The 13,801-nt window shown below is 49.2% G+C and overlaps 1 protein-coding gene across 3 annotated transcripts in view; it reads left to right on the top strand.

Annotated features, from left to right (window-relative positions):
• The first annotated feature begins 2,417 nt into the window (after window positions 1-2,417).
• Window positions 2,418-13,801, top strand: part of TSPAN12 (tetraspanin 12) — a 281,046-nt gene continuing 269,662 nt past the window's right edge. For all 3 annotated transcript variants that reach the window (XM_075342523.1, XM_075342525.1, XM_075342522.1), the window contains exon 1: window positions 2,418-2,544. The gene's annotated coding sequence lies outside the window, so the exon portion shown is untranslated. The remainder of the gene's footprint in view (window positions 2,545-13,801) is intronic.

Here is a 13,801-nt window from a genome sequence, read left to right as displayed (position 1 = left end):
TCTTTGGCTATATTGCCCCTGTGAGACTACCTGGGCTATATTGCCCCTGTGAGATCTTCTGGCTATATTACCCCTGTGAGACCCTGTGGATATACTTCCCCTGTGGGACCCTCTGGGCTATATTTCTCCTGTGGGACCCTCTGGGCTATATTGCACCTGTGAGATCCTCTGGCTATGTTACCCCATGTGAGACCCTGTGGCTATAGTTCCCCTGTGAGACCCTCTGGCACATATTGCCCCTGTGAGACCCCCTGGGCTGTATTGCCCCTGTGAGATCCTCTGGCTATATTACCCTGTGAGACCCTGTGGATATACTTCCTCTGTGGGGCCCTCTGAGCTATATTTCCCCTGTGGGACCCTCTGGGCTATATTGCCCCTGTGGGACCCTCTGGGCTGTATTGACCCTGTGGGACCCTCTGGGCTGTATTGACCCTGTGGGACCCTCTGGGCTGTATTGACCCTGTGGGACCCTCTGGGCTATATTGACCCTGTGGGACCCTCTGGGCTGTATTGACCCTGTGGGACCCTCTGGGCTATATTTCCCCTGTGGGACCCTCTGGGCTGTATTGCCCCTGTGGGACCCTCTGGGCTGTATTGACCCTGTGGGACCCTCTGGGCTGTATTGACCCTGTGGGACCCTCTGGGCTGTATCGACCCTGTGGGACCCTCTGGGCTGTATTGACCCTGTGGGACCCTCTGGGCTGTATCGACCCTGTGGGACCCTCTGGGCTGTATTGACCCTGTGGGACCCTCTGGGCTGTATTGACCCTGTGGGACCCTCTGGGCTGTATTGACCCTGTGGGACCCTCTGGGCTGTATTGACCCTGTGGGACCCTCTGGGCTGTATTGACCCTGTGGGACCCTCTGGGCTGTATTGACCCTGTGGGACCCTCTGGGCTATATTGACCCTGTGGGACCCTCTGGGCTGTATTGACCCTGTGGGACCCTCTGGGCTGTATTGACCCTGTGGGACCCTCTGGGCTATATTGGCCCTGTGGGACCCTCTGGGCTGTATTGACCCTGTGGGACCCTCTGGGCTATATTGGCCCTGTGGGACCCTCTGGGCTGTATTGCCCCTGTGGGACCCTCTGGGCTGTATTGACCCTGTGGGACCCTCTGGGCTGTATTGCCCCTGTGGGACCCTCTGGGCTGTATTGACCCTGTGGGACCCTCTGGGCTGTATTGACCCTGTGGAACCCTCTGGGCTACATTTCCCCCTGTGGGACCCTATGGGCTGTATTGCCCCTGTGGGACCCTCTGGGCTGTATTGCCCCTGTGGGACCCTCTGGGCTGTATTTCCCCTGTGGGACCCTCTGGGCTGTATTTCCCCTGTGGGACCCTCTGGGCTGTATTGCCCCTGTGGGACCCCCTGGGCTGTTTTGCCCCTGTGAGACCCTCTGGGCTGTTTTGTCCCTGTGGGACCCTCTGGGCTGTATTACCCCTGTGGGACCCTCTGGGCTGTATTGCCCCTGTGGGACCCTCTGGGCTGTATTGCCCCTGTGGGACCCTCTGGGCTGTATTGACCCTGTGGGACCCTCTGGGCTGTATTGCCCCTGTGGGACCCTCTGGGCTGTATTGCCCCTGTGGGACCCTCTGGGCTGTATTGCCCCTGTGGGACCCTCTGGGCTGTATTGCCCCTGTGGGACCCTCTGGGCTGTATTGCCCCTGTGGGGCCCTCTGGGCTGTATTGACCCTGTGGGACCCTCTGGGCTGTATTGCCCCTGTGGGACCCTCTGGGCTGTATTGCCCCTGTGGGACCCTCTGGGCTGTATTGCCCCTGTGGGACCCTCTGGGCTGTATTGCCCCTGTGAGACCCTCTGGGCTGTATTGCCCCTGTGGGACTCTCTGGGCTGTATTGCCCCTGTGGGACCCTCTGGGCTGTATTGCCCCTGTGGGACCCTCTGGGCTGTATTGACCCTGTGGGACCCTCTGGGCTGTATTGACCCTGTGGGACCCTCTGGGCTGTATTGCCCCTGTGAGCAGCCCTTGTCTGATCACCAGTCTGGGGGGAGTTGTAGAGAGGTGTAATATGGTAGATAGAAATGAATGAAATGACAGCTGGACTGCAGTTTGCTGCCTGTTTTTCCTCGTGCTTTAATCTCCCAATATTCACTGTGATGCCTTCCTGATAACGTGGTTCTGATAGGATTGTTATCCCCGGGAAGGATACCAGGATACCTCAGCGCAAGGGTAAGCACCAATTTAGAAAGCTATTCCTGGAAGTGTAGTGTCAGTATTGTGAAGCATGTGGAAATAGTGCTGTGGGAATAGTGCTGTGTGCAGCCCGAGGCATGGCTCTGGGCGAGTTATTCCTAGCACTTATCAAATGTCTGACAGGACCCAACAATGAGCGTGGAGGCAGGCCGCGCATGCGCGATGCACTCCTTTCCCTGCTGTGGGGACTTGGCAGAGTTTCGAGCAGCTGAGAGCTGTGCAGAAGACTCTGCTCCGTCCAGGAAGGGACCCTGCGCTTCACATGGTGGAGATGTGTCTCTGCACATGGGGACAAGCACATAGCTCCTGTCTCATCAGCGCACTGATAAGGTAATGCAAGAGGACATGTCACACATAGGACTGTCACATAGGAGGGAAGTGCCAACTACTGTGCCAGTCCCTGCATGTCCACGGGGCACTGCATTCCTGCTGGTGCTGGCAGCAGAGATAGCTAATGAATGAGTGCTCAGTGCAGAGTGCAGTGTCTGAGCTTGTATTCTGCCACAGCTGCACAGACACGAATGGCTGCAGGTCACAGCCCCTGGTGCAGGCTCCAGCATTCCTCTACTGTGCACAGCCCATCTATTCTCACATCCCCAGCACAGGGCAGGAGGGTGACAGCAGGAGCCTGCACTCTGCACAGCACGCACCCTCCATAGCCTGCATTCTGCGCAGCATGCCCCCTCTAGAGCCTGCACTCTGCACAGCACACCCCCCTCCAGAGCCTGCACTCTGCACAGCACACCCCCCTCCAGAGCCTGCACTCTGCACAGCACACCCCCCTCCAGAGCCTGCACTCTGCACAGCACCCCCCCTCCAGAGCCTGCACTCTGCACAGCACACCCCCCTCCAGAGCCTGCACTCTGCACAGCACACCCCCCTCCAGAGCCTGCACTCTGCACAGCACACCCCCCTCCAGAGCCTGCACTCTGCACAGCACCCCCCCTCCAGAGCCTGCACTCTGCACAGCACCCCCCCTCCAGAGCCTGCACTCTGCACAGCACCCCCCACTCCAGAGCCTGCACTCTGCAGAGCACTCCCCCCTCCAGAGCCTGCACTCTGCAGAGCACACCCCGCTCCAGAGCCTACACTCTGCACATCACACCCCCTCCATAGCCTGCATTCTGAACAGCAAGACCCCTCCATAGCTTGTACAATGCACAGCACGCCCCCTCCATAGCCTGTACTCTGCACATCACGCCCCCTCCATAGCCTGCACTCTGCACAGCATGCCCCCTCCATAGCCTGCACTCTGCACAGCATGCCCCCTCCATAGCTTGTACTCTGCACAGCACGCCCCCTCCATAGCCTGCATTCTGAACAGCAAGCCCCCTCCATAGCTTGTACAATGCACAGCACGCCCCCTCCATAGCCTGTACTCTGCACAGCACGCCCCCTCCATAGCCTGCACTCTGCACAGCATGCCCCCTCCATAGCTTGTACTCTGCACAGCACGCCCCCTCCATAGCTTGTACTCTGCACAGCCCCTCCATAGCCTGTACTCTGCACAGCACGCCCCCTCCAGAGCCTGCATTCTGCACAGCACGCCCCCTCCATAGCCTGTACTCTGCACAGCACGCCCCCTCCATAGCCTGCATTCTGCACAGCACGCCCACTCCATAGTCTGCATTCTGCACAGCACGCCCACTCCATAGTCTGCATTCTGCACAGCACGCCCCCTCCATAGCTTGTACTCTGCACAGCACGCCCCCTCCATAGCTTGTACTCTGCACAGCACGCCCCCTCCATAGCCTTCACTCTGCACAGCACGCCCCCTCCATAGCACGCACCCTCCATAGCCTGCATTCTGCACAGCATGCCCCCTCCATAGCCTGTACTCTGCACAGCACGTCCCCTCCAGAGCCTGCACTCTGCACAGCACGCCCCCTCCAGAGCCTGCACTCTGCACAGCACGCCCCCTCCAGAGCCTGCACTCTGCACAGCACACCCCCCTCCAGAGCCTGCACTCTGCACAGCACACCCCCCTCCAGAGCCTGCACTCTGCACAGCACACCCCCCTCCAGAGCCTGCACTCTGCACAGCACACCCCCCTCCAGAGCCTGCACTCTGCACAGCACACCCCCCTCCAGAGCCTGCACTCTGCACAGCACACCCCCCTCCAGAGCCTGCACTCTGCACAGCACACCCCCCTCCAGAGCCTGCACTCTGCACACCACACCCCCCTCCAGAGCCTGCACTCTGCACAGCACACCCCCCTCCAGAGCCTGCACTTTGCACAGCACACCCCCCTCCAGAGCCTGCACTCTGCACAGCACACCCCCCTCCAGAGCCTGCACTCTGCACAGCACACCCCCCTCCAGAGCCTGCACTCTGCACAGCACACCCCCCTCCAGAGCCTGCACTCTGCACAGCACACCCCCCTCCAGAGCCTGCACTCTGCACAGCACACCCCCTCCAGAGCCTGCACTCTGCACAGCACACCCCCCTCCAGAGCCTGCACTCTGCACAGCACACCCCCCTCCAGAGCCTGCACTCTGCACAGCACACCCCCCTCCAGAGCCTGCACTCTGCACAGCACACCCCCCCTCCAGAGCCTGCACTCTGCACAGCACACCCCCCTCCAGAGCCTGCACTCTGCACAGCACACCCCCCTCCAGAGCCTGCACTCTGCACAGCACACCCCCCTCCAGAGCCTGCACTCTGTACAGTACACCCCTTTCCAGAGCCTGCACCCTGCACAGTACCCCTTTCCAGAGTCTGCACTCTGCACAGTACCCCTTTCCAGAGTCTGCACTCTGCACAGTACCCCTTTCCAGAGTCTGCACTCTGCACAGTACCCCTTTCCAGAGTCTGCACTCTGCACAGTACCCCTTTCCAGAGTCTGCACTCTGCACAGTACCCCTTTCCAGAGTCTGCACTCTGCACAGTACCCCTTTCCAGAGTCTGCACTCTGCACAGTACCCCTTTCCAGAGTCTGCACTCTGCACAGTACCCCTTTCCAGAGTCTGCACTCTGCTCCCAGGCAAGGTAACTTTCTATGTCACTACAGCAAATGTGAGGAGCCCAGCTCTGAAGGGTCTGCTGCTATGGTCAAAATACTGCTGATTATGTGGTGGGAAATAGTGATGGTGCAACTAGTATATATATTTTTCCTCTATCTAGTGCATATATAGTACCTATACATAATATATATATTGTACTTATACATAGTATGTATTGTACCCTATACATATATAGTATTTATAGTGTATCTATATATAGTGCCTATACATATATAGTATACAGATTATACCAATACATAGTGTATATATAGTACGTATAGTATATACAGTATATTGTCCACATACATAGTATATTTGGTACCTATACATAGTGTATTTCGTACCTATACATAGTTTATCTTGTACCTATTAATAAATAATGTATGTAGTACCTATAGATATATAGTATACTAGCTGTAGTACCCGGGCGTTGCCCGGGATAGTAACTGTCTCTCTCCCAGTCGCTGTCTGTGTCTCGCTGTCTGTCTGTCTGTCTGTCTGTCTGTCTGTCTCTTTCCCTGTCTGTCTCTTTCCTTGTCTGTCTGTGTCTGTCTTTGTCTGTTTCTATCTCTCTGTCTGTATTTGTATCAGTCTATCTGTCTCCATCTCTGTGTCTGTCTCTGTGTGTGTGTCTGTCTCTTTTCCCGGGCTGTCTCTTTGCCTGTCTCTGTTTGTCTCTTTCCCCGTCTGTCTCTCTCCATCCGTCTCCCCACCGACATCTTATTACCTCACACATAAGCTTCTTATACTAACAGTTTATTTTGTTCCTATAGCAACCACTGACAGTTGCTATTAATAGCCTGTAGCTCCCACCTCCATTCAGTTTAATGGAGGCATGTTTTTTGGAGAGTAACTGTAAAGCGTGTGGTTAAATTTTCCCATCAAAAAATAGTCTATGACGTTCCCTGAGTCACATGGGGCATCTGTGCAAAATGTCGTGATTGTAAATGCCACGGTGCGGACATACACACACTCAGCTTTATATATTAGATATTGTACCTATACATATTTAATACATATTAGTGTATCTATACATGGTATATATAGTACCTATACATATATAGTATACAGATTGTACCTATATATAGTACCTATACATAGCATAAAAAGTAGTACCTATTGTATATATTGCACCTATACATAGTATATATTGTACCTATACATATATAGTACTGTATACAGTATAATTGTCCCTATACATAGCATTTATACCTAAACATATATAGTATATTTTGTACCTAAACATAATATATATATTGTACCCACATATAGTGTATAGTATAGCGTATATAGTACCTATACGTATATAGTACCTATACATATATAGTATATATTGTACCTATATATATACAGCTCTGGAAAAAATTAAGAGGCCACTGCAAAATTTTCAGTTTTTCTGTTTTTTTTCTTTATATTTTTGATTAAAATGTAAATTCTTTTATTCTATAAACTACTGACAATATGTCTCCAAATTTCCAAGCAATAAATTTTGTATTTATTTTCTGAAAATGAGAAATGGTCAAAATAACAAAAAATGCATTGTTTTCAGACCTCAAATAATGCAAAGAAAACGAGTTCATAATCAGTTAGAAACAACAATACTAATGTTTTAACTCAAGAAGAGTTCAGAAATCAATATTTTGTGGAATAGCCTTGATTTTTAATCAGCTTTCATGCATCTTGGCATGCTTTCCACCAGTCTTTCACACTGCTTTTGGGTGACTCCTGGTGCAAACATGTTCTACTTTGATAGCTTGTGACTATCCATCTTCCTCTTGATTACATTCCAGAGGTTTTCAATGGGGTTCAGGGCTGGAGATTGGGCTAGCCATGACAGGGTTTTGATGTGGTGGTCCTTAATCCACACATTGATTGACCTAGCTGTGTGGCATGGCGCATTGTCCTGCTGGAGAAACCAGTCCTCAGAGTTGGGGAATATTGCCTGAGCAGAAGGAAGAAACTGTTTTTCCAGGATAACCTTGTATGCGGCTGGATCATATGTGCTTCGTCCTTTGCAACGTTTAATCTGCCCAATTCCAGCCTTGCTGAAGCATCCCCAGATCATCACCGATCCTCCACCAAATTTCACAGTGGGTGCAAGACACTGTGGCTTGTACGCCTCTCCAGGTCTCCGTCTAAGCATTAGATGACAAGGTGTTGGGAAAAGCCGAAAATTAGACTTATCAGAGAAGATTACCTTACTCCAGTCCTCTATGGTCCAATCCTTATGGTCTGTGGTAAACGTCAGCCTGGCTCTCCTTTTGCTTCTCATTTATGAAAGGCTTTTTCTAGTATTACATGACTTGAGCCCTGCCCCTAAGAGCCTGTTACGAACTGTTCTTGCTGTGCACTTCACTTCAGCTACAATTTGCCATTCCTTTTGTAGGTCACTTGATGTCATCTGGCGGTTGCTGAGTGACATTTGAATAAGATGACGGTAATCCCCGTCAGTGGAGAGTCACTTTCACCCCCTTGCCGGTCTGTAGCTTTGTTGTCCCCAAATTTTACTGCTTGGCGTTGTAATGGACTGCCGTCTTAGAAATGTTAAAGTTGGAGGCAACATGGCGCTCACTGTATCCCTCTTGATACAGTCTTGGAGTCTCTGGTCCTGTCCCCGGTTCTCCCTTTGCCTCTGAGTCTTCGGATTCTTTAGGGTCAGCAAGGTCCTTGATGGTCCCCTTTGCTATGCAGGTGTTAACAGGTTGGCTTGAAGCTCTTTCTTGTCCTAGGGTCCTGTACCTCGTCTGTGCGTAGTTCCGGGAGTACTCTATCGTACTCAACCTGCAACTACTTTTCCTGGGTACCAGGTCACCGGTAACACAAGTCAGGACGTCACTTCGCTTCCACCTTCACACTCCTACTGTCTGAAACTTTCTACAGTCACTGCAGTTCTCTCTGCCCACAGTCTGCCCTTCCCACCTTGTCAACTAGTGGACTGGATTGGCTCCACCTCTAGGCAGCTATCCATTGGTCCTACCCTAGCTGGGTACCATTGTATGGGGGATTGTTGGGGAAAAACTGGGATTACCTGGGTTTTTGGTGTTACCGGTTTTGGGTCTCTTAAGGGGGTAGGCCCTGCATCCTTGTGGGGATGCAGAACCTTGTAGCACCCTGATGGTTTCAGGGGCGCTACACAAGTCAAAGGAAGGAGGGGGGAGCACTCAGCACCGATTCCAGTAAGATAAAATCCAGAAAACTTTATTAAGTCATATTAAAAGTTATAAAGGTACAAAAAGTTCCATGAGAACGCCAAAGAATGGATACTTAACTCGTTTCGCACTCAAGAAATAAAAACACAGTCCTTAATCATAAGCTTATGATTAGGTTAGAGGAAGGTATGCTTTTATAAAACTGTGAAATTTGCATTGGTTGGAATTTCCTAACGATGATCGTGAACAAGCCATAACGATAACAGGCTACAGTCTGAATCCTCGGTCAAAGTTGTGAGTCCACCAATCTCCAAGGGTGTCCAAACTTTTGAATCGGTCCATTTTCCTTTTTGTAATTTTTATAATTGAAAACATGAAAATATTTTTTTTGCCTAAAATACAATGGAAATGTGTAATCTTTAATCTTATGCCTTTTAGTGATCATTTTGTCTTCAACTGTTCACAAAAACAGTAATTATAAGCAGAGGTGCTCAAACGTTTGCCACTGTACACTGTTCCTATACCTATATTGTATATATTGTACCTATACATGCATAATATATGTCACACTTATACCTATACTTTCCATACTTTTTAGTTAGTCTTTATACTAAATATGTGAGATATTTTATTACATTTTCAGGTTTACAGTTTTACATCAGTCAAGATTTTCTTTTTTGCAATGTTTTTTTTGTACATGTGTCACTCTACACATCAGTACTTGTGCGTTTTCTATCTGCAGATTTTCCGCATCTCACGCAAGTCTGGAAGGAATATCTGTACAGAAAACTCAGTGTATTGGCAAGAGAAATTGTCATGTTAGAGATTGGAAAAATCCACCGCAGATCAGGTTACATTGGGTAAAAAAAGAAGCACAGTGGGCATGAGATTTCTATAAATCCCATTCACTTTGTGGGAACTGTAAGACGCTGTGTTTTTGACCCAGTGAAAACACAGAATGTCAGGAATGATCAAAAACAAAGCAGCTTTATTTAAAGCATGACACACTAGAGACAAAAAACACAGTGATAAAAACGTATGTTGACATAACACACAAAAATATAATGGAAAAAAGCAAGTAAACGAAGGTGCAGAAATTCTGCGGCATCAAAAACTGAACAAACGCTGATCGTGGGAATGTAGCCTTAGGGCGGCTTTGCACGTTGCGACATCGCACGTGCGATTTCGGTGGGGTCAAATCAAAGTGACGCACATCCGGCGTCACTTTCGACATTGTACTGTGTAAATGCTAGATGATATGATGAACGAGCGCAAAAGCGTCGTTATCGTATCATCGTTGCATTCACCGACATTTCCATAATGCCGGTGCCGCAACAGGTACGATGTTGTTCCTCGTTCCTGCGGCAGCACACATCGCTGTGTGTGAAGCCGCAGGAGCGAGGAACATCTCCTTACCTGCCGCCGGTGGCTATGCGGAAGGACGGAGGTGGGCGGGATGTTTACATCCTGCTCATCTCCGCCCCTCCGCCGCTATTGGCTGCCTGCCATGTGACGTCGATATGACGCCGCACGACCCGCCCCCTTAGGAAGGAGGTGGGTCACCGGCCAAAGCAACGGTCGCAGGGCAGGTGAGTGCATGTGAAGCTGGCGTAGCCATAATTTTCGCTACGCCAGCTATCACACGATATCGTACCTGAGACGGGGGCGGGGACTGTCGCGTGTGACATCGCAGCATCGGCTTGCAATGTCGCAACGTGCAGAGCCCGCCTTAGCGTATGTGCTCACGATCAGAACCCGCTGCGTCCTGAGCTGTGGGGCCGCGATTCTCCTCCGCAGAAGACTCCAGTTGCTTGTTCCTGATCAGGGTTTGGGGCGCTGTGGTCTTTCTCTTCTGTTCTCGCTACGGAGAATGCTTGTGACTCTGCAGCAAAGAAATGATATGCTTGCAGCTCGGAAAGCCGCACCGCCTATCAGTTTTCACTGCGGGCCATGCAAACACAGTAGGCATGAGATTTCTATAAATCCATCCACTTTGCTTGTACTGTACAACGCTGCGTTTTGGACACAGCAAAATCTCACTGCATCCAAAACACTATGAACACTGATCATGGGCACGCAGCCTTAGCGTACAATGTCATTGCATTTAATTATTTGTTTGTGGATGGCTGCAGAAAAACTCAGTAAAAAAAAAAAAGGCAATGTTTCTGCAGGTGGGAATGGCTTAAGAGATGTTACAGATTTGCACAGGTAAGGATACTTTCACACTTGTGCGGCATCCGTTGCAATCCGCCGCCTTGAGGAATTACAGTAACCAGGGCTGTGGAGTCGGTAAGCCAAACCTGTGACTCCGACTCCTCAATTTCCCTTGCACCGACTCAGACTCCCACATATATTGCTTATATTTAAGTGAAAAATGTATTGTAGTACAATGTGAACATCATACATTTAATCATTTTTATGATATCAAGATATTTAGATAAAACAAAATATATTTACTTTATTTATATAAACTGCAATAAATTGTAAATATGCAATATACTATATAATATAGATATATATATATATATACAGTTAGGTCCAGAAATATTTGGACAGTGACACAATTTTCGCGAGCTGGGCTCTGCATGCCACCACATTGGATTTGAAATGAAACCTCTACAACAGAATTCAAGTGCAGATTGTAACGTTTAATTTGAAGGTTTGAACAAAAATATCTGATAGAAATTGTAGGAATTGTACACATTTCTTTACAAACACTCCACATTTTAGGAGGTCAAAAGTAATTGGACAAATAAACCAAACTCAAACAAAATATTTTTATTTTCAATATTTTGTTGCGAATCCTTTGGAGGCAATCACTGCTTTAGGCTATGTGCGCACTTACCGGATTTTGCCGCGGATTTTCCGCGGATTTGCTGCATGTTTCGCTGCAGAAAATGTTCATAACATCTCTGCAGTGAATCACGAGCAAATCCTATGGAGAAAAAAAAATCCTGTGCGCACTGGGCGGAATTTGACAGCTGCATGTTTTGCTGCGGGAATCCCGCAGCAAAAACAAGTGCATGTCACTTCTTTTCCGCACATCACTGCGGGATTTCACTCCATTGACTCCAATGTTAATCATGAAATCCCGCAGGGAATAACGCAGGCAGCAAATTCTGTGCTGTTCACTGCGTTTTCCTGCGTTATTCCCTGCGGTATTTCGCGGTTTACCTCCGGTAATGTACATCGCCTGTCTGCGGTTTGCAGGGAAGTGATGTCATTACAGGAAGAGGAAGCAAAGCAGAGAGTAAACACACACACATCACAGACACAGAACACATCACAGACATAGAACACATAGACACAGACACATAGAACACACATAGAAAGAAAACGGAAATATAGAAAACAAAGAACGTGGGCTCCGCTGCATATTTACCGTCCAGCCGAGGTAAGCACACAGCGGCGGCCCAGTATTCTCAGGCTGGGGAGGGAGAGGGGCAGGGTTAATGTCCCCCGCCTCACTCCCCCTCTCGCAGCCGAGAATATCAGCCGCAGCTGCCCCGGCACTGTCGCATCCATTATGCGGCAGCACCGGCGTGTCCTCGGCTCTTCTTGCCACCGTGTAGCAGTGGCAGCAAGGTAATACAACGGGTTAATGATGGTGGGGGACCACCGCCATTAACTCCAGGCTTGATCATGGCAGCGTCTATGTGACAGCTGACATGATCAACCCGTAAGTAAAGTGAATAAAACACAGACACCGAAAAATCCTTTATTTTAAATAAAACAAACAAGCCTCGTTCACCATTTTATTAACCCCTCCCGCACCAAAGCTCCGGCGTAATCCACCGCTCCGGCGTAATCCACAGGTCCTGCGCTGCTTCCATCCAGCCGCGACTGTCACAGACACAGCGCTGAATGAAAGCAGCAGACAGCAGAGGTAATTACCGGTCATTTCCCACGGCCGGTAATGTGAACTCACTGCCGACCGTGGGAAATGCAGCGATCTGTCATCTATCTATCTATCCCTCTGTCTGTCTATCTATCTATCCCTCTATCTATTCTTCTGTCTATCTACTATCTCAGAATTAAATGACTTTTTTTTTTTTTTTTTCAATGTGCTTTATTGCATTGAATGCAATAAAGCACATCCCAACCCGCACGCGGCAAAACCGCGGCAATACCGCGAATAATACCGCGGTAAAACCGCAGCAAACCGCATGTGGTTTTCAGGTGCGGTTTCCCGCGTTTTTTTACCGCGGGTGCAGTAATCTTTGAGAGCATGCGGAATTTTCTCAAGAAAATTCCATTTCCCAGTGCGCACAAGGCCTTAAGTCTGGAACCCATGGACATCACCAAACGCTGGGTTTCCTCCTTCTTAATGCTTTGTCAGGCCTTTACAGCCCCAGCCTTCAGGTCTTGCTTGTTTGTGGGTCTTTCCGTCTTAAGTCTGGATTTGAGCAAGTGAAATGCATGCTCAATTGGGTTGAGATCTGGTGATTGACTTGGCCATTGCAGAATGTTCCACTTTTTTGCACTCATGAACTCCTTGGTAGCTTTGGCTGTATGCTTGGGGTCATTGTCCATCTGTACTATGAAGCGCCGTCCGATCAACTTTGCGGCATTTGGCTGAATCTGGGCTGAAAGTATATCCTGGTACACTTCAGAATTCATCTGGCTACTCTTGTCTGCTGTTATGTCATCAATAAACACAAGTGACCCAGTGCCATTGAAAGCCATGCATGCCCATGCCATCACGTTGCCTCCACCATGTTTTACAGAGGATGTGGTGTGCCTTGGATCATGTGCCGTTCCCTTTCTTCTCCAAACTTTTTTCTTCCCATCATTCTGGTACAGGTTGATCTTTGTCTCATCTGTCCATAGAATACTTTTCCAGAACTGAGCTGGCTTCATGAGGTGTTTTTCAGCAAATTTAACTCTGGCCTGTCTATTTTTGGAATTGATGAATTGTTTGCATCTAGATGTGAACCCTTTGTATTTACTTTCATGGAGTCTTCTCTTTACTGTTGACTTAGAGACAGATACATCTACTTCACTGAGAGTGTTCTGGACTTCAGTTGATGTTGTGAACGGGTTCTTCTTCACCAAAGAAAGTATGCGGCGATCATCCACCACTGTTGTCATCCGTGGACGCCCAGGCCTTTTTGAGTTCCCAAGCTCACCAGTCAAATCCTTTTTTCTCAGAATGTACCCGACTGTTGATTTTGCTACTCCAAGCATGTCTGCTATCTCTCTGATGGATTTTTTCTTTTTTTTCAACCTCATGATGTTCTGCTTCACCTCAATTGAGACTTCCTTAGACCGCATGTTGTCTGGTCACAGCAACAGCTTCCAAATGCAAAACCACACACCTGTAATCAACCCCAGACCTTTAACTACTTCATTGATTACAGGTTAACGAGAGAGACGCCTTCAGAGTTAATTGCAGCCCTTAGAGTCCCTTGTCCAATTACTTTTGGTCCCTTGAAA

The sequence above is a fragment of the Anomaloglossus baeobatrachus genome, chromosome 4 (genome assembly GCF_048569485.1).
Source record: "Anomaloglossus baeobatrachus isolate aAnoBae1 chromosome 4, aAnoBae1.hap1, whole genome shotgun sequence".
NCBI classification, from domain to species: Eukaryota; Metazoa; Chordata; class Amphibia; order Anura; family Aromobatidae; genus Anomaloglossus; species Anomaloglossus baeobatrachus.
Note: the sequence above shows the minus strand (reverse complement) of the source record. Positions and strands in the feature narration are given on the sequence as shown.